At 42.8% G+C, this 24,076-nt stretch overlaps 1 protein-coding gene and 1 long non-coding RNA gene across 2 annotated transcripts in view; one reads left to right on the top strand and one right to left on the bottom strand.

The window, feature by feature from the left end:
* LOC120450087 (aminopeptidase N) overlaps window positions 1-24,076 on the bottom strand; it is a 277,790-nt gene that overhangs the window by 219,679 nt on the left and 34,035 nt on the right.
* On the top strand, window positions 22,381-23,866 carry LOC120450092. Its single transcript, XR_005616248.2, has 3 exons — window positions 22,381-22,570; window positions 22,883-23,328; window positions 23,380-23,866. It is a non-coding gene; the product is annotated as an uncharacterized LOC120450092 (long non-coding RNA).

The following is a 24,076-nucleotide window of genomic DNA, read 5'->3' as shown; positions in this document are numbered from 1 at the left end:
CGTCAGGCACGAGATAAACATAGCAAAAACAAAAGCTATGCGATTCAACCACTCCACCCAAGGAAACATGATCATACATGGGAACCCAATCGAGTCGTCAACAGTTTCCCATACCTTGGCACCATAATATTCAACAATGGAGGAGTGGATGATGATGTCTCGAGTCGTCTTGGCAAAGCCCGCTCAGCGTTTGGGGGACTATACCGCATTTGGAAAAACAGAGAAATAAGAACAAAGATCCGGATCTACAATGCGTGTGTGAAATCCATACTGCTATACGGAAGTGAGACATGGCTCGCAACGAAGAAAGTAACGCAGAAACTGCAGGTCTTCAGCAACAAATGCCTGAGAATCATATGTGGGATATTTTGGCCAAACAGAATAGCCAACACAGAGCTATGGCGCGTTACGAGCGAGCCCCCGATACACACCCAAATAAGGAAGAAGAAATGGATCAATACTTGCATATTTTGAGAGAAAACAAAGAAATCTAAAATGAACGAAAATAGCTTAGCCGCATTTAACTCAACAATGAACTGCATCAAGTTAATACAAATTTTTGATGGTACTGATACATAACAATTGCCAGATTTAATTACACAAATAGAAAATATCCTTCCTTTTTTGATGTTTTCGACACGACTAGAAAAAAAATTTTGTTTGGCTTTATAAAGAATAAATTTGTGGAATTATGCAGGCCAGTGATTCATAGGCATGTGTATATGACTGAGTGGGAAAGTTTTAAACATGTAATTCTGAAAAATTTCGGTGAAATAGAATTGAGCGATGTCTTAATGGATATGTTAAAATTGTGTCGATTGGAATCAACTATAGAAGATTATTATAATAAAATTAATGAAATTGCGAATAGGGTACACAAACGGATACTGATCCATAACGACACAACATACACCACATTAGAAGTGAACCGAAGCACTCCGCGTTTTCAGAGAAAACTTGTCTGAACCTACAAAAACGTTAATATTCGCGAGAAACCCACAATGCCTATAAAATCATTGAAGATTCTCGGCATCAAAGATACACATTATACGGACCAATTCGAAGAAATAATAGGTACAATAAACCCAACAGAGAAACCCAGGAACAGAATTCAGTGTAATAAATGAGAATTTGTGTCACCCGAAGTGGAAAACAGACACTGACATAGAAGTGAAAGCAATGGGAAACAAAATTAAAATAGGAAAATTATGCAGGTTTCCATGTTTTCAAGAATTTGAAGCTGAAAGTTATATTTGTGAATTTTTAGAGTATAATTTTCACACCTATTTCGATGGGCTAATTGGCTGTAACATACTTAATGACATGAGTGCAGTTATCGATTACTCGAACAAAAAGATTCAACTTAATAATGTTTATCTAGATCTTTTGGTTCAGGAAAACCACTTTGATATTGGCATAAACAACTTAATTCCAATGAACTTAATTTGTCCATAATAAACAAGCTTATACAAAAATTCGAACATATTTTTTACAAAGAAGGCCAAGACCTAAGTTTTACAAATGAAATCAAACACTGGATTATAACATAGACATAACATAACAATAAACTTAACTTTACACTACACCTTAAAATCCTCCACCCCACCAGAAGTATTTCAAAGAAAGTTCCTCTCCCTCAAAGAACACTATAACACCTACACATTCATTTACACAGATGGATCGAAATCTACAAAAGGAGTCTCTTACAGCATTACGACTGACACACACGTTATCAAATCCACTCTCCTACCAGCACATAGCACTATATACACGGCAGAAGTGGCAGCCATTTATGCTGCCTGCCAATACGCGGAAAGCCAGAAGCAGAGATTTATTGTCTGCTCTGACTCGCTGTCATCACTACAATCAATAGGCAATATTAATAATCAAACTTTTTATACGTCCCAAATCAGGGACATCCTTAACCGATGCCAACCAAAAATAATATTATTGTGGATCCCAGGCCACACAAATATTACTGGGAACGACACGGCAGATTTAGCTGCTAGGGAAGCTCATATCTTCCCACAAATATTCGAAATCAATAAAAATTATAAAGATACACAAATATATATTAAAAACTTATTTAAAAAAGAATCCATATTAATATGGGAAAATACATCGGAACACTACAAATACATCAACCCCAACAAAACATCAATTAAAAACTATAATATTACTCCACAAGACAACATCAACCGCAAAGATATGGTGAAATTTATAAGACTAAGGTTCGGACACACCAAATACACAAAAGAACACTTATTTAACAAGCAACCTGCACCCCAATGTGGGCTCTGCAACGCCAGTATCACGATACGCCACATTTTTCTAGAGTGTCCTCTTTTTGAGGCGGAAAGAAAGAAGTTCCTACCAGCTAACCCAATTGATTCCCTATCCCCAAGTACCATAAATATCATCTCTTCCCTGAAATTCCTAAAGGCTACAAACTTATATCACTTAATGTAAAACATAGACAATACTTTTATTCTAACCAATATCTACTCATATTACTATTAATACTCAATTTAATGTAAATCCAAGTATGTAAATATAGCTTAAGGCCTAGTAGCTATAGCTTAACAATCGGTTAGAGGTAATTTGTAATTGCCCCGGAACCAGAGTATAAATAAATAAATAAATAACATAGAATTATCTTCCCATTTATTCAAAAAAATAAAAATATCCAGAAATTTACAAAGACGAAGTTAACAGGCTTTATAACATTAACAGGTATTATAAGACACTCTAAAAGCCCATATAATAGTCCTTTGTGTGTTGTTCAGAAGAAAATGGACCAGTCAAATAAGCAAAAGTGGTGGCTCGTCGTAGACTTTCGTAAACTTAATAAAGAAACCATCGAAGATCGATTCCCGATCCCAAATATAGATGCCATTTTCGATAAATTGGGTGACTGCAAAATTTTTTCAACTTTAGACCTTGCAAAAGGTTTCTATCAGATAGAAATGGACAATAAAGGCGTACACAAAACAGCCTTTTCAACAACCAGTGACCACTACGAGTGCCTTCGTATGCCTTTTGGACTACGGAAAGCACCTATACCAGACAATTTTTCATTGTTTATATGGATGACATCCTTATATTTTCTAAGAATATACAAGAACACGTCAATCATCTAAGCTGTATTTTCAGCTGCCTATCTAAGGCAAATTTAAAACTCCAATCAGACAAATGCGAGTTTGCCAGAGAGGAGATTGAATTTCTCGGACACACCATTAATTCAGAAGGTCTTAAGCCAAGTCAGAAATTTACCGACAAACCAAAAACAAATTAAAAGTTTTCTAAGCATCACAGGTTATTTGAGGCGCTACATAAAAGACTACTCCAAAATTGTCCAACCTTTAATAAAATATTTAAAGGACAATTCTAAAATAAACACACATGATCAAGAATACATAAAAGCTTTTGCTTCTTGCAATATATTTCTCAACATAATTTTTTAAATAATTTATTTATGGAAGAAAGTTTATTATTAAAACCGACAATAGACCCCTAGTTTGGCTTAATAATCTAAAGAAACCCAACCTAAAGCTACAACGTTGGAAAGTGCAATTAAACGAGTTTGATTTTGACATAACATTTATAAGCAAAAGAAAACGCTTTAGCAGACGGACTTAGCAGTATTGTCAAAGCATCAACATAAAAGTATGACAAAAATTTTCAAACAATATTAGAGATAAATAACTTATGCTATAACTATAACTTTATGCTAGAGAACACTAACACATTACCAGTAGTTAAGCCTAAGACAAAAATTATAAATGAAGATTTCTCGAAAGATATAATTCATATATTTGCTAACGAAATTGACGATTTGAAAACTGTTCACAGTGCGGACTCAGACGATCTTAATTTTATTGGTATTACAACTAATTGTCTAAACGTTTTTAAAATCCAAATAAAAATTATACAAGCAGAAAGCGAATTAGGTACCTTCAAAATTTTGCATAACATGAAAGTAACACATATATTTAAATCAAGCAGAAACGAGGAAAATATGCTTAAGTTCATGCAAGAGAAAGACTTGTTGCGCTGAGCTGGTCCGACGTACCTTGCCGACCCCGTGCAAGGATCTGGATCCCGGCATCCATCAAGGCGCCGGACCAGATACTCACCATGCTGCAGCGCTGCAACCCGTACCTTCCCACCTCGGACTGGCGAGTGGTGAAGGTCGACGAAAGGGAGGGGCCAACAAACCAGGCCATCCTCATCCTAAGCAAGGAGTCCCTAGCTCCCATTGAGGCCGCTCACGGGGAGCTAAGCTTCGGGTTTAGCTCAATGACCATAAAGGTTTACAAATCGGACTCCGCCAAGGAGGATCAGGAAGGCAGTGGAGGAGTGATCGAGGAGATTGCCTCCGAGAGGCAATCGGCTCCCTCCTCGACCGATGCCTCAATCCTCCGCAGCCTTGCGAACATGGGTCAAATAACGGACCTGGACACATCGGTCGAGGACGGAGGCGATACAACCGTGGTGGAGAGGCCCACAGCAGATATCCGTGAGGCGTCTGTAGATAAACCTCCACTACAGTAAGGCAGCTTCCGCTGCTCTTCAACTCCATGTGGCAGAAGATCAAGTCGATATAGTCCTGATCCAGGAACCTTGGATAGTGGGAGGAAAGGTTTCAGGATTAGGGACTAAGGAATATAAGCTTCTAACAGCTCCCAGCGAAGGTAAAATAAGGGCCTGCATTTTAGCCAAAAAGCACTTTGGCAATTTTCTGCTCCATAATTACAGCGATGCAGATAACGCGGCAGCCACCGTGGAGAGAGCCATCTCCGTTCCAAGTGCTGTCATCGTACATGGCCTACGAAAGGCAAGAACCGCCGGATGAACTGGTAAGGAGACTGGTAGAAGACAGCGAAAAGAAAAACATAGGCCTACTAATAGGCTGTGATGCTAACGCCCACCATACACAATGGGAAAGTACAGACACAAACGACCGCGGTGAGTCTCTTTTTAACTTTATCTTTAGTTCAAATCTCTTCATATGTAATAAAGGTAATGACCCCACCTTTATCATTACGAACCGAAAAGAGGTAATAGACCTAACTCTCGTCTCTAAACCACTATTAGAAACAGTAACTCAATGGAGGGTGCTAGATAAGCACTCTTTCTCGGACCACAGGTATATAGAAACGACAATTACAATCAACCAATCAAAGCCAGCAGTTTTCACAAACCCAAGGAAAACAGACTGGCAAAAATACAAAAATATTTTAAGGGAAAAAATCCCAACGGATCCCCCTCCATACCCCCAAACAATCTCTAGTCCAAACGAACTAGTTTCAAGTTTCACAGAAGCCTGCAACTATGCACTTAAAAAGGCCTGCCCCAATAGCAAGCCCAAAAGAAAAAGAAAACCTCCCTGGTGGTCAGCAGAACTGTCCCCCCTCCGAATAGACTGCAGAACCCTTTTTAACAGGGCCCAGGCAGGAAATGAGGAGGCAATTTGTATCGCCTACAGACACTACAAAAAAGCCATCAGGAAAGCAAAGCGATCCTCGTGGCATTCCTTCTGCTCAGAAATTGAAAATACAACTAAAGCAGCCAGACTTAGAAAAATACTATCCAAGTCAGCCACACCCCTAGGCTACCTTAAAAGAGCAGATGGCTACTGGACCAGCACGAGTGAGGAATCTCTGGAGATACTTCTAGACTCTCACTTCCCAGGAAACAGCCAAAACGCTCTCACCCCCCAACAAACAAACGTCACACTGGCAAGTATCAAACTGTGCATAGACCCAAAGGTCCCTTATTGGACAGCTTTAAACCATACAAATCGCCATGTACAGACAAAATCATACCCGCACAAATCCAGCATGCGGGAAATATAGCGGTAAACTGGCTTCATGACATTTTTAAAAGGTCCCTACTTCTTGGACACCTACCACAATCGTGGCTAGAGTCCCGTATTGTCTTCATCCCCATAGCTGGGAAACCATCACACACGACCCCAAAGGACTTCAGACGAATCAGTCTGTCATTCTTCCTACTAAAGACCCTTGAAAGAATCATCGGCCTGCATCTGAGATCAACTCACAACCCTCGTCTCATTACAGACACGCAACACAAGAAAGGGAAATCTACAGAGACAGCACTACACTTTCTCGTCTCCAAGATAGAAAAATCAATGTCCCAATGTCCTGCCGAATAATAGCCTAGGCGGATGACGTTGCTATCATCTTCACAGGCAAATACCCCCAAACGCTATTCGATCTCATAAGCGAAAAACTCAGTGTTTTGTCCAGCTGGACCAAAAATAACGGATTAGGGATTAACCCCTCAAAGACCGAGCTGGTTCTCTTCACTAGGAAGTATAACATAAAAGACTTAGTCCCACCTATCCTCAACAATCAAAAACTTTCCTTCAGTAACAGCGCAAGGTACCTGGGCGTAATACTTGACAGGAAACTAAACTGGAACTTGAATCTCACAGACAGATATAAAAAAGCTTCAATAGCACTCTTCACGTGCAAGAAAGCAATAGGGCTCAAATGGGGCATGACACCCTATACAGTAAACTGGATATATACGGCCATCGTCAGACCAATACTACTGTACGGGGTCGTGGTATGGTGGCCGGCTCTGAAAAAGAAATCCAGCATAAAAATGCTAGCAAAAATGCAAAGAGCTGCGGCACTCTGCATCAGCAGTGCTTTACCTCCCAAGCCCAGAACTAGCTGGCATGGAACAGGCTACAATAACGGCAATCAGCCTTAGAGATACCAAACAGTGGAACCCACAAGAGGTGGGTCACTCATGTATCCTAAAAAACATTCAAATAGTCCCGTCCAGGACAGACTACTGCACTCCAACGGAGTACATCCCAGAGAGGGACGATTGAAACTCACAAACACCTGGCCCCCAGAATGTTATATTCTTCTATACGGACGGGTCAAAACTACAGAACAGAGTAGGAGGAGGAGTTTACTCCGAACAGCTAGGCCTACGCACCTCGTTCAGACTCCCCGATCATTGCAGCGTCTTCCAAGCTGAAGTGGCAGCACTAAGGGAGGCCCTAAAACACTTAAAATCACTAAAGCCGGAAGGCTCACATGTAAACATTTTCAGTGACAGCCAAGCAGCTATCAAATCGATTGGCTCTATCTCTAGTCACTCGAAAACAGTATCGAATTGCCGATCATCTTTACACGAGATGACGAGATGACGTAATCAGCCTTATATGTCCCCGGACACAGGGACATAGAAGGCAACTGCATCGCAGATGAACTAGCTCGAGAAGGCACTACCGCGCCACTCATACAAGAGATGGAGGGCATGAGTATGCCTTTAGCCACTTGTAAACTACTACTTTGGGAAAACCAAAACCGTAACAAACAGACAATATGGGTGTTGGGTCACGCAGCCGCCAAAACTGTGCAGTAGACTAATCTCATACTCTTTAATATTGTAAGCCGAAGTAGTCAGTGGTCGCAGTTGCGATGCCCATAGTGCAAACCGCTGTTCTCGCACGCATTTATCTGTGCGGCGCTCATTCCTTGTTCTCTTTGTTATCTACCTACGTTAAGCTTGGGCGCTGCATTTCGGCTGTCTGTCCCGCCAATTAGTCCCGCCAATAGTGTTAATTTGCATCCATTAATTAATGCACTTATCCCGTTTATAAAAAAATATTAATACATTAAATCGCAATCGGTTGGACAAGTGAGTGGTGATTTCGTTGATAGTGGTTGTGTTTAAGCGAGCTAGCATTACATATATACATACATACATTGCTACATATATCGTTACGTGCATTGACTCCGCTTGCATTTTCGGCATCTATTTTGTGCCCATCTTCCCGCTGAACCGAATTGAAAGCGATTTGTTGCTATGCCCGCTGAAAGTGACAAAAACAGGGTGACCTTTTTAAAGCGCAAAGCCAATGCGTTGTTCAGCAGGTTGCAGAGGCTACAAACGTCGCTGTCTAATGAGACGCTAAGCGGATACGACGAACCCACTCTTACGGTGAGGCTGGAGCAGATTGATGAGCTGTAAAGTGCCTTCAATGTTCTGCATACAGAACTCGAGGAATTGGATTTCGACGAAATTGGCAGTGAAATGAGCGAGAGTTTCGATGAATTCATCGTTGAATTCAAGGCTAGTGTGCGCGCGGAAATAGCCAAACGCAATGTGCATTTCGCGCCGCACTCAACGCTTGCGGAAGGTGTTGTGCCCCACCAGTGTAGTGGTCATCAAACGCAGCCGCGGCCGAGGCCGATGCCGTTGCCGCCTGTGCAGCTGCCAACGTTTGGCGGAGGCTACGAAAACTGGGCGGATTTTTATTCCGTGTTCACGAGCATAATCGACAGCCATCCGGACCTCTCCAACATTGAGAAATTTCAACATCTGCGGTCATGATTGAGGAATTCAGCGCTGGAAACTATCCGATCATTGGAGATCTCAAACAGCAATTACGAAGCGGCTTTAGAGTTGCTTCAAAAAAGGTTTGATAATCGGCGTCTCGTTTTTCAGGCGCACATCACCGAGATTCTGGGTTTAAAGGTAGTACGGAATGGTTCAGTGGCATCGCTTCGGGAATTGTCGGACAAGTTTAACGCTCACATTCGTGCGTTGAAGGGTTTGGGGACCACTGAGCAAATCGCTGGCTGCATCATAGTGCAAGTGCTGCTGCAAAAGCTGGATGCGGCGAGCCAAGCTAAGTGGGAGGAGCGCTATGAGGATCCGGTCTTTGCCAACCTTATTCCGTCGTGGGAATCGATGGCTGCATTCCTGGAGCAGCGATGTAGGACTCTGGAAGCCATGGCAACCTATGCGCCAGGCGTTCAGGTGGGCAGAAATCGTTCGACGCTAGTTGCTACCACCCAAAATTCTCTTGGTTGCATGCTTTGCCATAGTGCAGAGCATGCCATATATTATTGCCCGCAATTTAGAGACTTAGCGCCAGTAGATCGTCTGCGCGAGGCAAAGAGACTAGCACTTTGCCTAAATTGCCTAAAGGCAGGTCATCAGCTACGGCAATGCAGCTCGAGCCGCTGCCGCACTTGTGGAATCAGGCATCATACTCTACTCCATCTAGATGGTCCGCCTTCCTCGCAGCCACATGTTCCGGTGTCTTCAAGCTCCCACACTGAGCCTTCTGCCCCGCTTTCGACTTCTTCTACTCTAATTGCCCAGGATCTCGGTAGTGACCTTGTGCTGCTAGCCACTGCAACCGTTCTAGTGCAGAATCGGTCGGGACTGTTCGTTCCCTGCAGGGCCTTGTTAGATTCTGGCTCTCAACTGCACTTGGTCACCTCTCGGTTTGCAAATCAACTGCAACTTAAGAGGTCAAGGTCGTCCGGCTCCGTTACTGGAATCGGGGATTCCAATTTCGCGACTGATGGATTCTCGGTAGGAATTGCGCTGCGGTCTGCCACTTCGGATTTCTCAACGAGCATAACAGCAGTTATCGCTCCCAATATCACGGATTGCCAGCCAAGTTTAAATGTGGACATTGGGGACTGGAAGATTCCAGAAAACCTGCAGCTCGCCGACCCGGAATTTCATAAAGCTCAGCGAGTTGACCTGTTAATAGGAGCTAGCTTGTTTTATGAGCTGCTGTGCGTAGGTCAGATAAAGTTGTTGCCAGGACTGCCACTGCTTCAAAAAACTCGTCTGGGCTGGGTTGTGTCTGGAGGCTGCGCGCGCCCTTGCGGTAGCGCCTTAGTAGCTTCACGCGTTCCTTCTTCAGCCAGCAAGGAAAACGGCATTGATGTTGAACTTGATTCACTTCTGCAGCGCTTTTGGGAGGTAGAAAATTGTCCCGGCCCAATAGTTCAAGCCACTAAGGAGGAGCTAGATTGCGAGGCCCACTTTGTTAAAAATTACACCCGATTGCCAGCTGGCGATTACTCGGTACGGTTGCCGCTAAAACTCCATTTGGACTCTTTAGGAGATTCCTATACTCAGGTTTTGCGGAGATTCTTGTCGCTGGAAAGGAAGCTTAAAAAGCACCCTGGAATCCGTCATCCTGGGCTCACCGTCGCACACATTCAAGAGGGTACTCAGATGATGCTGCGGTTGGTGCAGCGCGCGCAGTTATGGGAGGACATGCAGTCCCTAAAAACGCTGGGAATAGTTTCCTCGTCTAGTCCCATATCCTCGCTTTCGCCGTTCCTGGTCCCAAGGTCCCATCCGGAAACTCTGGCAATTATTTTGCATTACCATGAAAGCAATCTTCATGCCGGACCTCGAGCTCTTCTGGGTGCAATTCGATCCCAATATTGGCCTATTGGGGGGAGGAAGACGGTTACCAAGGCCGTGAACAAATGCATCAGATGTTTTCGGATTAATCCGCGGCTGATAGAGCACATAATGGCGCACCTTCCCAAGGAGCGCTCAGAAGGATCTCACGCTTTTGAGGTTGCTGGTATAGACTTCTGTGGACCCTTCTTTCACAAGTCGGATACTCGCAACAAGCCCGCGGTTAAATGCTACGTCTGCGTCTTTATATGCTTTGCAACCACGTCAGTGCACCTGGAGCTGATCAAGGATCTCTCGACAGTTGCGTTTCTGTGCAGACTCAAGAGGTTCATATGCACCCGTCGGAAACCTAAGCAAATTTGGTCAGACAACGCCACCAACTTTGTCGGCGCCAAAAATGAACTTCTAGAACTTCGAAGGTTATTTCTCAGCAGCGAGCATCAAGGCTCCGTTCAGAATTTTTGCCTTTCGGAGACGATTGACTGGCGGTTCATCCCTTCACGGTCGCCCCATTTCGGTGGACTTTGGGAAGCAGCGGTGAAAACGGCCAAACATCATTTCTACCGCGCTGTGGGTACGGCGGTTCTGACCTTCGACGAGCTGAGGACGCTGGTGTGCCACATCTCGGCAGTTATTAACTCCAGACCTTTAGTTCCCATTTCAGAGAACCCTGCCGATCTGGACGTCCTCACTCCGGCGCATTTTCTCAATGGTGGTCCGCCTTCGTCGTTTGACGAGCCAGATATAACGGTCCTAAACTATAATCGGCTTGACTCTTGGCAGCGCATCTCCTTTCTTCAGCAAATATTTTGGTCGCGATGGAAGGAAGAGTACTTGACGTTGGTCCAGCAGCGCTCCAAGTGGCGCACCCCAAAGCCTGGCGTAGCCGTGGACAACGTCGTTCTTGTTAAGGATGAGAATCTACCCCCAATGAGATGGCCTTTGGCGAGAGTCATGCAGTTGATTCCTGGCAGAGACGGCGTCGCTCGAGTTGCAGAATTGAGGACCGCGTCTGGATTAATAAGGCGGGCAGTGAACAAGCTGTGTCTGCTTCCCCTTGAGGACTCTGTTGGAAGCCAAGCTTCCAACGGGGGGAGGATGTTGGGTCACGCAGCCGCCAAAACTGTGCAGTAGACTAATCTCATACTCTTTAATATTGCAAGCCGAAGTAGTCAGTGGTCGCAGTTGCGATGCCCATAGTGCAAACCGCTGTTCTCGCACGCATTTATCTGTGCGGCGCTCATTCCTTGTTCTCTTTGTTATCTACCTACGTTAAGCTTGGGCGCTGCATTTCGGCTGTCTGTCCCGCCAATTGTCACTTCTTCGTTTTTCGGCAAAGACTCAACTTGTGCATTTGATATCGCTCTTTGTCGGCCCTAGCTGCCGTAAACAATTCGCAAAATAAACAGTATCGGAAAATAAACAAACTTTCTTCGGCTACTTATTATTCGCAACAGCTATTGAAAAAGCTCAATAGCTAAACAATGGGAAAACACCACACACTGTCGCCTAACACGCCAAAAATAAGTTCAAAGAGAACGTCAAAACTTTTAAGATTGATCACAGGGCATTGGTTGATAGGCACCCATCCCAGGAGATTAAATGCCCCTTATAATGATTTCTGCCGTAGCTGTAGGGAAGAAGAAATGGAAGAAACGGTAGAGCATCTACTATGCCACTGTCCAGCACTGCAAGCAAAAAGACTTGCTCAATTAGGAAGCAGATTCCTGATAGACACGTCCGACCTTTCCGACACCGATCCACATCGGATACAAAAATTCACCAGCTCCTCTGGCTGGGGAAACTGCTAACTTCACACGAACCTCTACCGGCAAAAGGGGAAAACATACACTGTATCACAACGGACCTCTAATGGATCAAAAGATTTTAATTGTTTTGATTAATTCCTGAAATTTTGGCAGCCCTTCTAATTCAGCTGTTTGATTGCATGCGTGCGAAACTAAAAAGCGCAGGAAAAATTTTGTTGACTTGCGAGCGTGCCAAAATTTTTGTGGTTTATGGTATGTAGAATTATTGTATTAAAAAAATTTCGTTCGTTTGTGTTTTTTGTGGGCGTTTATTCGTGTTGTCCAAAAGTAGAAAAAGCTAACCTGCTAAACCGTCTTTTGTGGAGTATAACTTATTTTGTGCCAATTTGTGCCAAAAAGTAATTATGTGTCATTATAGTGCAAAGTGTATATAAACTAATTTTAAAAATCTTTTTTGCTCCGATGTGTATAATGCTTAATATTACAGCTGTGGTTGAGTTCGCCTATGATCAACTGCTTGATATCTACATACAAAACAATCGTAGCGCATCTTCCGTTTCGAGTTGGATTTATGATGAACTGAAAGAATTCGACTTAAGCACGGAGTAAAAGGATGAAATCAACACCAAAGTAAGAAGCTTTCACCTTTACATACAAAAGAATTTGGCAAATTGTAATAGAAATATGGCCAGATTTAAGACAAAGCATACCAAATGGTATTCGTCCAACATGGTTGTTGTTGTCTTCAAATCCAAAGCCGTCTACATCAAGACGAGTTAGACGCCCACCTAAGCTACTAGCTGAAATTTTAGGTCTTTATGAATTCCTCATTGCATATTTTAGCAATATTTTAATTGCTATTTCTTGTGACCTACCAATTGATCCAACACAATTTAAAAAATATTGCCAGAAACCCATAATTCGATATATGTCCTTGTATCCACGGTTTCCATGTCGGCAACGGTCCATAAAGTGTTAATGCACGGCTACCAAATAATAGAAGCATCAATCCTTCCATTAGGTGTTCTTGACGAAAACGGCTCAGAGGCTCGCAACAAATACTATAAAAGTGACAGGAGGTTACATGTTCGAAAGAGTACACGGCAGAACAACATGTCAGACGTTTTCCACAGAGCAATGGATTCCTCAGATCCTCTTGTGTCGAGCATCTATCTAACAAAAAGAAAAGCAAAATAAACTACCCTTACCAGCAGACGTAATCAAACTTTTGAAATCACCAAACTTGCCAAATTTTATTAACATGAACAATAATAACAATGTTCCCGATTTTGATGCTAACAATAGTGATAGTGATTCAGATTCTGACTGAAAATCCGTTTTCAATAGATCTTGATGTAGAACACGACTTTTATGAACATTTTTAAAAGTAAAATACATATTTATGTCATTTTGAATGCATTGTTATATCTTAGTTATTAATATTAAGGTTATGTGTTAAAAAAAATTAATTAAAAACATTTGCTGAATTTAACGAGTGCTAGCATTATTAACTAGCGTACAATTAAGAATAAGAGGAAACATATGGGCGGCTAGGGAAGGCCGTTTCAGATTGGTCTGAAACTTGGATATGTTTTTATATGCATCGACACTATCATATGTACGAAATTTCAAGAACCTAGCCTTAAAACTTTAATTTTCGGTGAAAAATCGGCTCGCTGGCCCAATGTGCATTGTCGTAATAAAGCAATTTCTCCTCGAAAATAATATAGATGTGCACTTTACTATTCCTTATAAGAAAACTGGAAACACGGACGTGGAAAGTTACATTTAACCCTCAATGAACATATGCGATTGTATAATGCTGATTCAAATAATATTGACACTATTCAAGATAATGTTTATAATGCAATTGTTTGCTATAATAATACAATTCATTCAACCTCCAAAATATCGGAAAAGCTAGTAAGAAATAAACAAACTTTAATTGCTAAACAAACTTCGCAAATATATTTGTTAGGAATAATCAAGTAGGAAAATCAAATCCAAAATACAAAGAAATACGGTAACTACTTGATTAATAATAAAGACCATAAAAGAAAAATCTATAAGGATCAGGTGAAACGGAGATATAAATATCAAAATGAAGATTGTGAAAACTAGCATTTCTATACTATTATATATTTACTTAAACAAATAATTTCAACCACATTGTCGAAACTTACGCTGGGGGAGTCATGTATACCTATACATACCCTCACTTATTAGAAAAAGAGCATTATGTTATGAATAAGCTTTTAGTAGTAGATGTCGTTCCCAAAGCCTCGATCGACTCGCTTGGGACACAAAGGTCTCGGCGATCAACGCTTACATCTAGCTGGACAAAGAAGTCTCTGCTCGGGAGGGCCCCTTGAATTGATCCGATGTAATATATCCCCTGATTGAATCAAACTCCTATCATTTCTTTGATGCTTGCAAAACCTTGACCTTGAGTCTGACCCTTGTCGAGTCTACAGTCCCTTTCCCTCGGCCTTGCTGCTGTGTGCACGCCGTTTGGACCAAGTTTTCTACCATCTCCTTTAAATCGTTGATTTGGGCTTGCATACTTGTGCTTACGTTTTGTTCCAAGACTTTGTAGTCGTCCGTATCAATTTCAACATTTCCTAGTTTCGTATTAATTCGTTGAGCTTTGCAGTTTTGTTTCCTTTGGTTTGGAGAAAACATAGTTTTTTCTTTCTTTTAATCACATTTTCCACTTAGAAATAAATTTTCATCCCACATCTGATTAATCATTACTACAATCTATATGTCCAAGTAAAATACAAAATATAACCCTCGTTCACGCAGCAAGCCCACATATGTACGTCCACACTCGCTGGTATCTCGAATGCAGCTCCACCCTACAACTCTTCTTCTTCACAAAATGGAAAAACTTAAAGAGAACCGACAAAATGATGAATTTGACACAAAATATAGGAAAGCTCCTATAGCCCGTTCAAAATGTAAAAATCCCTATATGAAAACTGGAAAAGCTTCATTGATTTGCTAATGATAGAAAGATATGGCTAATGCATATAACAAGATGAGCGGGAATTAGATTGTTTCTTCTGGGATTTGCTTTTCTGCCTGCGTGTTCTTTACGACGCTGTGGTTGAATTGGTTAAAATTGTTCAAGAAAAAAACAAAAACAAAAAATATTGAAATTATAACAGAGCGTTGTTTATATTATTTGGAAATTCATTTTGAAAATATCGAGTTAGAGCTCTGTTAGAGGAAAATTATTTATTAGACATTATTGACAAAGACGCAAAAGAAGAGACAGTTCAGTGGAGAAAGTGAAACAGCAAAGCTAAAAGTATTATTATTGAATACTTAAGCGTTTTTTTTCTTAGCTTCTCCAATGCCGAGTATAATGCCAAGCAGAAAATTTGGATGCGATTTATGAGCGCAAAAGCTTGGTATGCAACCTATCTGTATGGAAGCAGTTGCTGGTATTGAAGTTAAAGGGAGTCTCTTTTCTTGTGAATCATTTCCACTTTTTTGATGACTTGATAGCAGAGCTGATTGCTTCGGGTGCTAAGATAGAAGAAATTTACCTTTGACCCTCTCTTTAAGTTTTGGCGGAGTGAAACTTTATCAGAAGGTAACTTAACATTAACTCGTTCGTAAAATCTCGTCATCTTGACCACGAGATTAAGTTAAAAAGCATCAGTAAGGATGCCGAGGTGCGCATATTGTTCTTAGGCAGATGATGTCGTCTCTGTTCGTCAATGGATTCTTCCCAACCTTCCAGGGGTAACGGCAACTATTGATGCTCCGCCTGTGGATAATGGTAGCGTAGTCCGCGCCGAAGTTGCGGCCGCGTGGGTAGCGCGCGTGAGGAACTAGTTACAAACGAGGACCTAGCTCGTGCCCAGTTATAAATTTAAATGCCTGTGTGCAGAGGTAACCTCATTTAGAAGGCTGGTGCCCAACACTGCCCGGAATTCTGTCTAAGTCGGTGCTCCAGCTACAGCGATTGCCGTGTTCACGATTTGCACTTGACTTTGATTATCACTCGGTTTTATTTAATTACGCCAGCACTACGCTTTACGTGGTTCTTCTTTCAGATAAGATCAACTGGTTCAACTGACGCCGCCCAGACAAAAGTGCTAGGCCTGCCATATTAATTACCTGGGACTCCACTAGTTAGCGATATAAATGATAAAAAAATATTAAATAAACTTTAAAGACCACAGATACCCACTAGACCATTTATACAATGAAGAAAAGTATAAACTGGCACAATTATTAAAAGAATTTATAGATATCAAGTATTCTGATAAATAAAGGTTTTCACCAAATCGAAATGGACCCAAAATCAATACCAAAAACTGCATTTTCGACTAAACAGTATACTCGCATGCCATGTGGCTTGAAACTTTTCAACGTTACATGAACTTGGTCCTTAAGGACCTAACTAACAAACATAGCCTTGTATATTTAGATGATGTCATAGTCTACTCAACAACTCTCACTTTCACTAAAGAAAGTTTTTCACAGACATAATGCACAGATGAACATCTTAAGCTTACGTAAGAAAAATGTGAATTTTTGAAAAAAAAAAAAAAAACAAATTTCTTAGGTCATACCATAAGTCCAGACGGTATCCGACCCAATATAGAAAAAGGAAAAGCGATCGAAATATATCCCATTCTAAAAACCTCTTAACAAATTTAATCCTTTTAGGCCTTCGCGGATATTTCAGCAAGCTTATTGCAAATTTTGTACAAATACGTCTCCTAGAATTACAGTACAATAGAAAAAGAATTATTCGAAATTGTTTGGGCAACCAAATACTTCCCTCCATATTTGTATCGAGTCCCTTTTAAAAAATTAGGCCGCTTCTCTGACAATATACAAAAACAGCGTTGGCGAATTAAACTTAGTGTATACAACTTTAGAATAAAATTTTTGGATGGAAAACTTTATTATTTAGCAGGCGCTTTTACTCGCGTTAAAATTTGAGAAAATATGGTAAATATTTAAAGAGTAGAGCAGCAGAAAGTAACGAAAACTATATTCACATCACTATCAAAATACACTGGAAAGATTCCACCAATGATGAAAGACTTTTTAATAAAATACTTTCTAGGCTACACTACAGCAATTTACATAGCCAATGACAGTACAACTTATAAAAAGGATAATTAATCTAAAGGACATTAACTCTTATGCTGAATTCAAGGAATTCAATATTAAGTACTCAGCACATAAAGTTATTATACCCTGATATTGAAAAAATTATACGACATTTTAAAATAAACTCTATTTTTCCGACTATAACAAATGATTTCAAAGGATCATTAATGATTACGAAGTCAGCAATCTTGAAAAAACCGGAACATAGACCAAATAGAACAAATAACACAAAACCACTTTACGTAATTGATTTTTATGCTGTTGACAATGAAGAAAATTTATCCCGTATTGACGTTTATTATACCCGTTGCTCGGAGAGTGACAGAAAATACTAGGATCTTTGAAAAGTATGTAACAGGTAGTAGGTACCGTATATTCTTAATCAGGGTCAAAAGCCGAGTCGATCTGGCAATGTCAGCCCGTCTGTCTGTTCGTCCCAATTGACGTCGATATCTCAGGATCTATTAAAGCTAGAATAATACGATTAAGCATACAGATTCTTTAGACATGAAGGCAGTGCATGCTGCCACGCCCAATCTAACGCACAGAAAACGCCTAAAACTTTTGAAAAATATTTTTATATATTCCCGTTTTTGTTATTAGTCTCTAAGACAATATAGGGAAACAAGAATAGGAAACATTTTATATACATGCAATCATAAAAGTAAAAAATAATACAACCTTACAGGTTCCAGATTACGTTCTATTTTACGCAGGAACACCCTTCTATGAATATGACATCTATGACATCTAAAACACCTATCCATGATGATAAAAAAAAAAAATAGACAGGTTGTATTAACATACGGCTCTCTTTTATTTATTAATCATTACTACAATCTATATGTCCAAGTACAATACGGAATATAACCCTAGTTCATGCAGCAAGCCCACATACGACACCCGGCCTCTCCCGACATTCTGCCGTCGTCATCTTTCAATATCCAGGTACGTTACATAAGCGTCGTTGACTAATAGTGTGGTCTGGCAGATCTTCCACAATACTGCGATCGTTTTTCAGGTCCGTTCTTACTACATATGAGCCTTTATACGCAGCATACAATTTATGTGACTCTCCTCTAGCCATTGGTAGAAAGCTAATGATAACTAAATCGTTTAATTCGTTATTTGTTCGCGTTTTGCGTCGAACCTAATTTTCCATTTCTTCTGTTCGTTTGTAATATTTGCTGCTGTGCTGTCTTTTCTGTGCTTATGTGCTGGTCTTTAAATCTTTTATTAATGTTTTATTTGTTTTTTCAGCTTGCCCGTAAGCTCTGGGTGTCCTGACTGCTGCACACAGCTTAAACTTAAATGAAATCGGAAGTAGAGGTGCGCGCGGGCCGTGCTTTTTTTCGTGGCCCGCGGGCTTTTGCCAAAAAAAACGTGCTCGTGCTAAACATCGAGTTTCGTGCGGGTTCGTGCGGGCCCCGGGCCTAAGAAAAAAGCCTGGAGGCCCGCAAAAGCCCGGAGGCCCGCAAAATCGAGCCGCACAATCGGTGGGACTCCTGATATGATATGTCCCGGATCGAACATTGTAATCGATAGTTAGTATTTTTATTTATCTTTGTATTGTGAACTAGTCCGAAATGTTAGGATTATTAGCCAAAATGTATGCGGGCACACTGATTGTCGCCATCGTAAGTTTCCAATAAGCCGGGAAAACTTTGCATTTTTCATTATCGCGCGAAATCGTGGAGGACACTGCGGTGAGCTAGGAATATGTTAACTCCAACTGTAATAACCCTTAATCCTAACAGAATAAAACGAGCCTACATCCATGGAATAGTCTGCCCTTTCTTTCGGGATCCATGGTGGAGTAGCCGTTTAAAGGCAACTCAGTTCACGCGACGATATCTTTTATTCGCAGTCCGAGGGCGACTGCAAGGGCAACTTGCGCTGGAGGAGGGCTTAGACGGCCAGCTAGAGAGTTGCCAGGAGCCAGCAGGAGGAGTGCAGCCAGCGCTACTTGCCGGAAAAGGACTCGCAGTCAGCGACAGAGTCGTCGCAGCCAGCGACAGAGGAGCCGCCAGCGACGAACGGCGGTACAACTGGGTCGCAGCCAGCGACGAGGAGACGGACAGGATCGTTATTTGCGGAGACCGCAGCCAGCGGTCACGAGGCGCAAGGAGCGCCAAGCATCGGCGGCCGCAGACAGTTGCCACAAGGCGTAGGAGACGCCATATTGGACGCGTAGGAGACGCCATTTTTGGACGCTGCCAAAATGGATCTGGGGAAGATCCAGCATTCCCCCAGGAAGAGTGCCCGTCTCATCGGAGGCGCTGGCACCCCTACACCGGATCAGCAGCCAGCGCATAGTGAGTGGATCAGGAACCCGGCCGCGGGTAACGACAGCGGCCATTGCCACCCCGACCAATGCCAGCACTACAGTAGCTTCCCAGATTGGATGTACTGCCGGCGCAGCTGCGCCAGAGATGAACCAGTCCCTCACGTTGGATCTCATGGCGAGGATCGCAGCGTTGGAGAAGGAGCTAGAGAGAGCGAGAGTCACCAATTGCCCGCCAAGGGCCACCAATTGCGCGACAAGCCCAGCAAACCCAAGCGCAGTTGGCGCCAATAGTGGAGCGTCGGGGCAGCCGCCATCTTGGAGCGGACCGCCACTACTCACTAATGGAGAGGCATCACATAACGGGGTCGGGTCGATTCCCTATAACGGTGCCGGTGCAAGCAGCGCGGCATGCACACTGCCTTCATCTTGGAATGGACCGCCATTGCTAACGACTAGCAACAATTTTGTGGCGCCACTGTGTGCAACAAGTACTGGGAAGTCAGCCTATGGATTCCTGCAACCGGGCTTGAGCGTCCACAAAGTGTCAACAGCATCGCCACTTGTCTGATCCTACGCCTCGATGTCGCCGAATGGAATGCATGGAGCATATGGACCAAGGTAGCTTCCGGACTTGCCTGCATTTGGAGGGCAGCCTGAGGAGTGGCCGATCTTCAGTTGTGTGTTCGTGGAGACGACCCGAGCGTACAACTACACGGACCTGGAGAACAACCAGAGGTTGTTGAAGGCGCTGAAGGATGAAGCTCGTGAGACAGTGAAGGCGCTGCTGATTCATCCCGGGAATGTCAGCGCCGTGATGGAGCAGCTGCGCTTCAGGTTCGGCCGACCGGAGCAGCTCATACGCAGCCAGCTCAACAGCGTGCGAGAGGTGCAGCCGATTTCGGAGCACAACCTGGCGAAGATTATTCCCTTCGCGACCCGAGTGAGCAACCTGGCAGCCTTCTTGCAGTCAGCGAAGGCGGAGCAGCACCTCGGGAACCGAACTCTCATGGAGGAGCTTGTGGCCAAGCTTCCCAAAAGCAAACGAGTAGAATGGGCCAGGCATGCTGCAACGATTGTGCCCTTTCCCACTGTAGTCCACTTCAACGCGTGGCTACAGGAATACGCAAACGTGGTGTGCAAGGTTTTGGACGGCGAGGGAAAGGAGCCGAGGCGTCGAGTTCTGCATGCGAGCGTCGACCACAACGAAGGCGAACAGGATGATCGCCATGGAGGTTCTCCCATCTGCCGAGGACAACACGGAATCACGAATTGCCAAGAGTTCGTTGGAGCTTCGCCGCCTGGAAGGTGAAGCATTGTGAAGAGGCACCGACTCTGCTTCACATGCTTACGAAGCGGGCACGCCACCAGATCCTGCCATATGCAATCTGAGTGCCAGATTAACGGATGCCGGAGGATGCATCATCGTCTGCTATATGGCGCGGACGAAGAGCGAAGGCCGCAGCAACGAGGTGGTTTCAGACGCCACGGAGGGAACCAGCAACCAGTTCCCAGACGCAGCCCGGCCAGGATGCCTTCGCGACGAGATGGTCACAGGGACCAAGAAGGAAACCAGCAGCCAGCGGTTTTCAAAAACAACCTGGGGAGAAGTGCTCCGCGTGAAGCGGACAAAACAAAATTTCTTAGGTCATACCATAAGTCCAGACGGTATCCGACCCAATATAGAAAAAGGAAAAGCGATCGAAATATATCCCATTCTAAAAACCTCTTAACAAATTTAATCATTTTAGGCCTTCGCGGATATTTCAGCAAGCTTATTGCAAATTTTGTACAAATACGTCTCCTAGAATTACAGTACAATAGAAAAAGAATTATTCGAAATTGTTTGGGCAACCAAATACTTCCCTCCATATTTGTATCGAGTCCCTTTTAAAAAATTAGGCCGCTTCTCTGACAATATACAAAAACAGCGTTGGCGAATTAAACTTAGTGTATACAACTTTAGAATAAAATTTTTGGATGGAAAACTTTATTATTTAGCAGGCGCTTTTACTCGCGTTAAAATTTGAGAAAATATGGTAAATATTTAAAGAGTAGAGCAGCAGAAAGTAACGAAAACTATATTCACATCACTATCAAAATACACTGGAAAGATTCCACCAATGATGAAAGACTTTTTAATAAAATACTTTCTAGGCTACACTACAGCAATTTACATAGCCAATGACAGTACAACTTATAAAAAGGATAATTAATCTAAAGGACATTAACTCTTATGCTGAATTCAAGGAATTCAATATTAAGTACTCAGCACATAAAGTTATTATACCCTGATATTGAAAAAATTATACGACATTTTAAAATAAACTCTATTTTTCCGACTATAACAAATGATTTCAAAGGATCATTAATGATTACGAAGTCAGCAATCTTGAAAAAACCGGAACATAGACCAAATAGAACAAATAACACAAAACCACTTTACGTAATTGATTTTTATGCTGTTGACAATGAAGAAAATTTATCCCGTATTGACGTTTATTATACCCGTTGCTCGGAGAGTGACAGAAAATACTAGGATCTTTGAAAAGTATGTAACAGGTAGTAGGTACCGTATATTCTTAATCAGGGTCAAAAGCCGAGTCGATCTGGCAATGTCAGCCCGTCTGTCTGTTCGTCCCAATTGACGTCGATATCTCAGGATCTATTAAAGCTAGAATAATACGATTAAGCATACAGATTCTTTAGACATGAAGGCAGTGCATGCTGCCACGCCCAATCTAACGCACAGAAAACGCCTAAAACTTTTGAAAAATATTTTTATATATTCCCGTTTTTGTTATTAGTCTCTAAGACAATATAGGGAAACAAGAATAGGAAACATTTTATATACATGCAATCATAAAAGTAAAAAATAATACAACCTTACAGGTTCCAGATTACGTTCTATTTTACGCAGGAACACCCTTCTATGAATATGACATCTATGACATCTAAAACACCTATCCATGATGATAAAAAAAAAAATAGACAGGTTGTATTAACATACGGCTCTCTTTTATTTATTAATCATTACTACAATCTATATGTCCAAGTACAATACGGAATATAACCCTAGTTCATGCAGCAAGCCCACATACGACACCCGGCCTCTCCCGACATTCTGCCGTCGTCATCTTTCAATATCCAGGTACGTTACATAAGCGTCGTTGACTAATAGTGTGGTCTGGCAGATCTTCCACAATACTGCGATCGTTTTTCAGGTCCGTTCTTACTACATATGGGCCTTTATACGCAGCATACAATTTATGTGACTCTCCTCTAGCCATTGGTAGAAAGCTAATGATAACTAAATCGTTTAATTCGTTATTTGTTCGCGTTTTGCGTCGAACCTAATTTTCCATTTCTTCTGTTCGTTTGTAATATTTGCTGCTGTGCTGTCTTTTCTGTGCTTATGTGCTGGTCTTTAAATCTTTTATTAATGTTTTATTTGTTCTTTCAGCTTGCCCGTAAGCTCTGGGTGTCCTGACTGCTGCACACAGCTTAAACTTAAATGAAATCGGAAGTAGAGGTGCGCGCGGGCCGTGCTTTTTTTCGTGGCCCGCGGGCTTTTGCCAAAAAAAACGTGCTCGTGCTAAACATCGAGTTTCGTGCAGGTTCGTGCGGGCCCCGGGCCTAAGAAAAAAGCCTGGAGGCCCGCAAAAGCCCGGAGGCCCGCAAAATCGAGCCGCACAATCGGTGGGACTCCTGATATGATATGTCCCGGATCGAACATTGTAATCGATAGTTAGTATTTTTATTTATCTTTGTATTGTGAACTAGTCCGAAATGTTAGGATTATTAGCCAAAATGTATGCGGGCACACTGATTGTCGCCATCGTAAGTTTCCAATAAGCCGGGAAAACTTTGCATTTTTCATTATCGCGCGAAATCTTGGAGGACACTGCGGTGAGCTAGGAATATGTTAACTCCAACTGTAATAACCCTTAATCCTAACAGAATAAAACGAGCCTACATCCATGGAATAGTCTGCCCTTTCTTTCGGGATCCATGGTGGAGTAGCCGTTTAAAGGCAACTCAGTTCACGCGACGATATCTTTTATTCGCAGTCCGAGGGCGACTGCAAGGGCAACTTGCGCTGGAGGAGGGCTTAGACGGCCAGCTAGAGAGTTGCCAGGAGCCAGCAGGAGGAGTGCAGCCAGCGCTACTTGCCGGAAAAGGACTCGCAGTCAGCGACAGAGTCGTCGCAGCCAGCGACAGAGGAGCCGCCAGCGACGAACGGCGGTACAACTGGGTCGCAGCCAGCGACGAGGAGACGGACAGGATCGTTATTTGCGGAGACCGCAGCCAGCGGTCACGAGGCGCAAGGAGCGCCAAGCATCGGCGGCCGCAGACAGTTGCCACAAGGCGTAGGAGACGCCATATTGGACGCGTAGGAGACGCCATTTTTGGACGCTGCCAAAATGGATCTGGGGAAGATCCAGCATTCCCCAGGAAGAGTGCCCGTCTCATCGGAGGCGCTGGCACCCCTACACCGGATCAGCAGCCAGCGCATAGTGAGTGGATCAGGAACCCGGCCGCGGGTAACGACAGCGGCCATTGCCACCCCGACCAATGCCAGCACTACAGTAGCTTCCCAGATTGGATGTACTGCCGGCGCAGCTGCGCCAGAGATGAACCAGTCCCTCACGTTGGA

Source organism: Drosophila santomea, chromosome 3L, assembly GCF_016746245.2.
Source record: "Drosophila santomea strain STO CAGO 1482 chromosome 3L, Prin_Dsan_1.1, whole genome shotgun sequence".
Classification (NCBI taxonomy): Eukaryota; Metazoa; Arthropoda; class Insecta; order Diptera; family Drosophilidae; genus Drosophila; species Drosophila santomea.
This window is presented reverse-complemented; position numbering and strand designations above follow the sequence as displayed.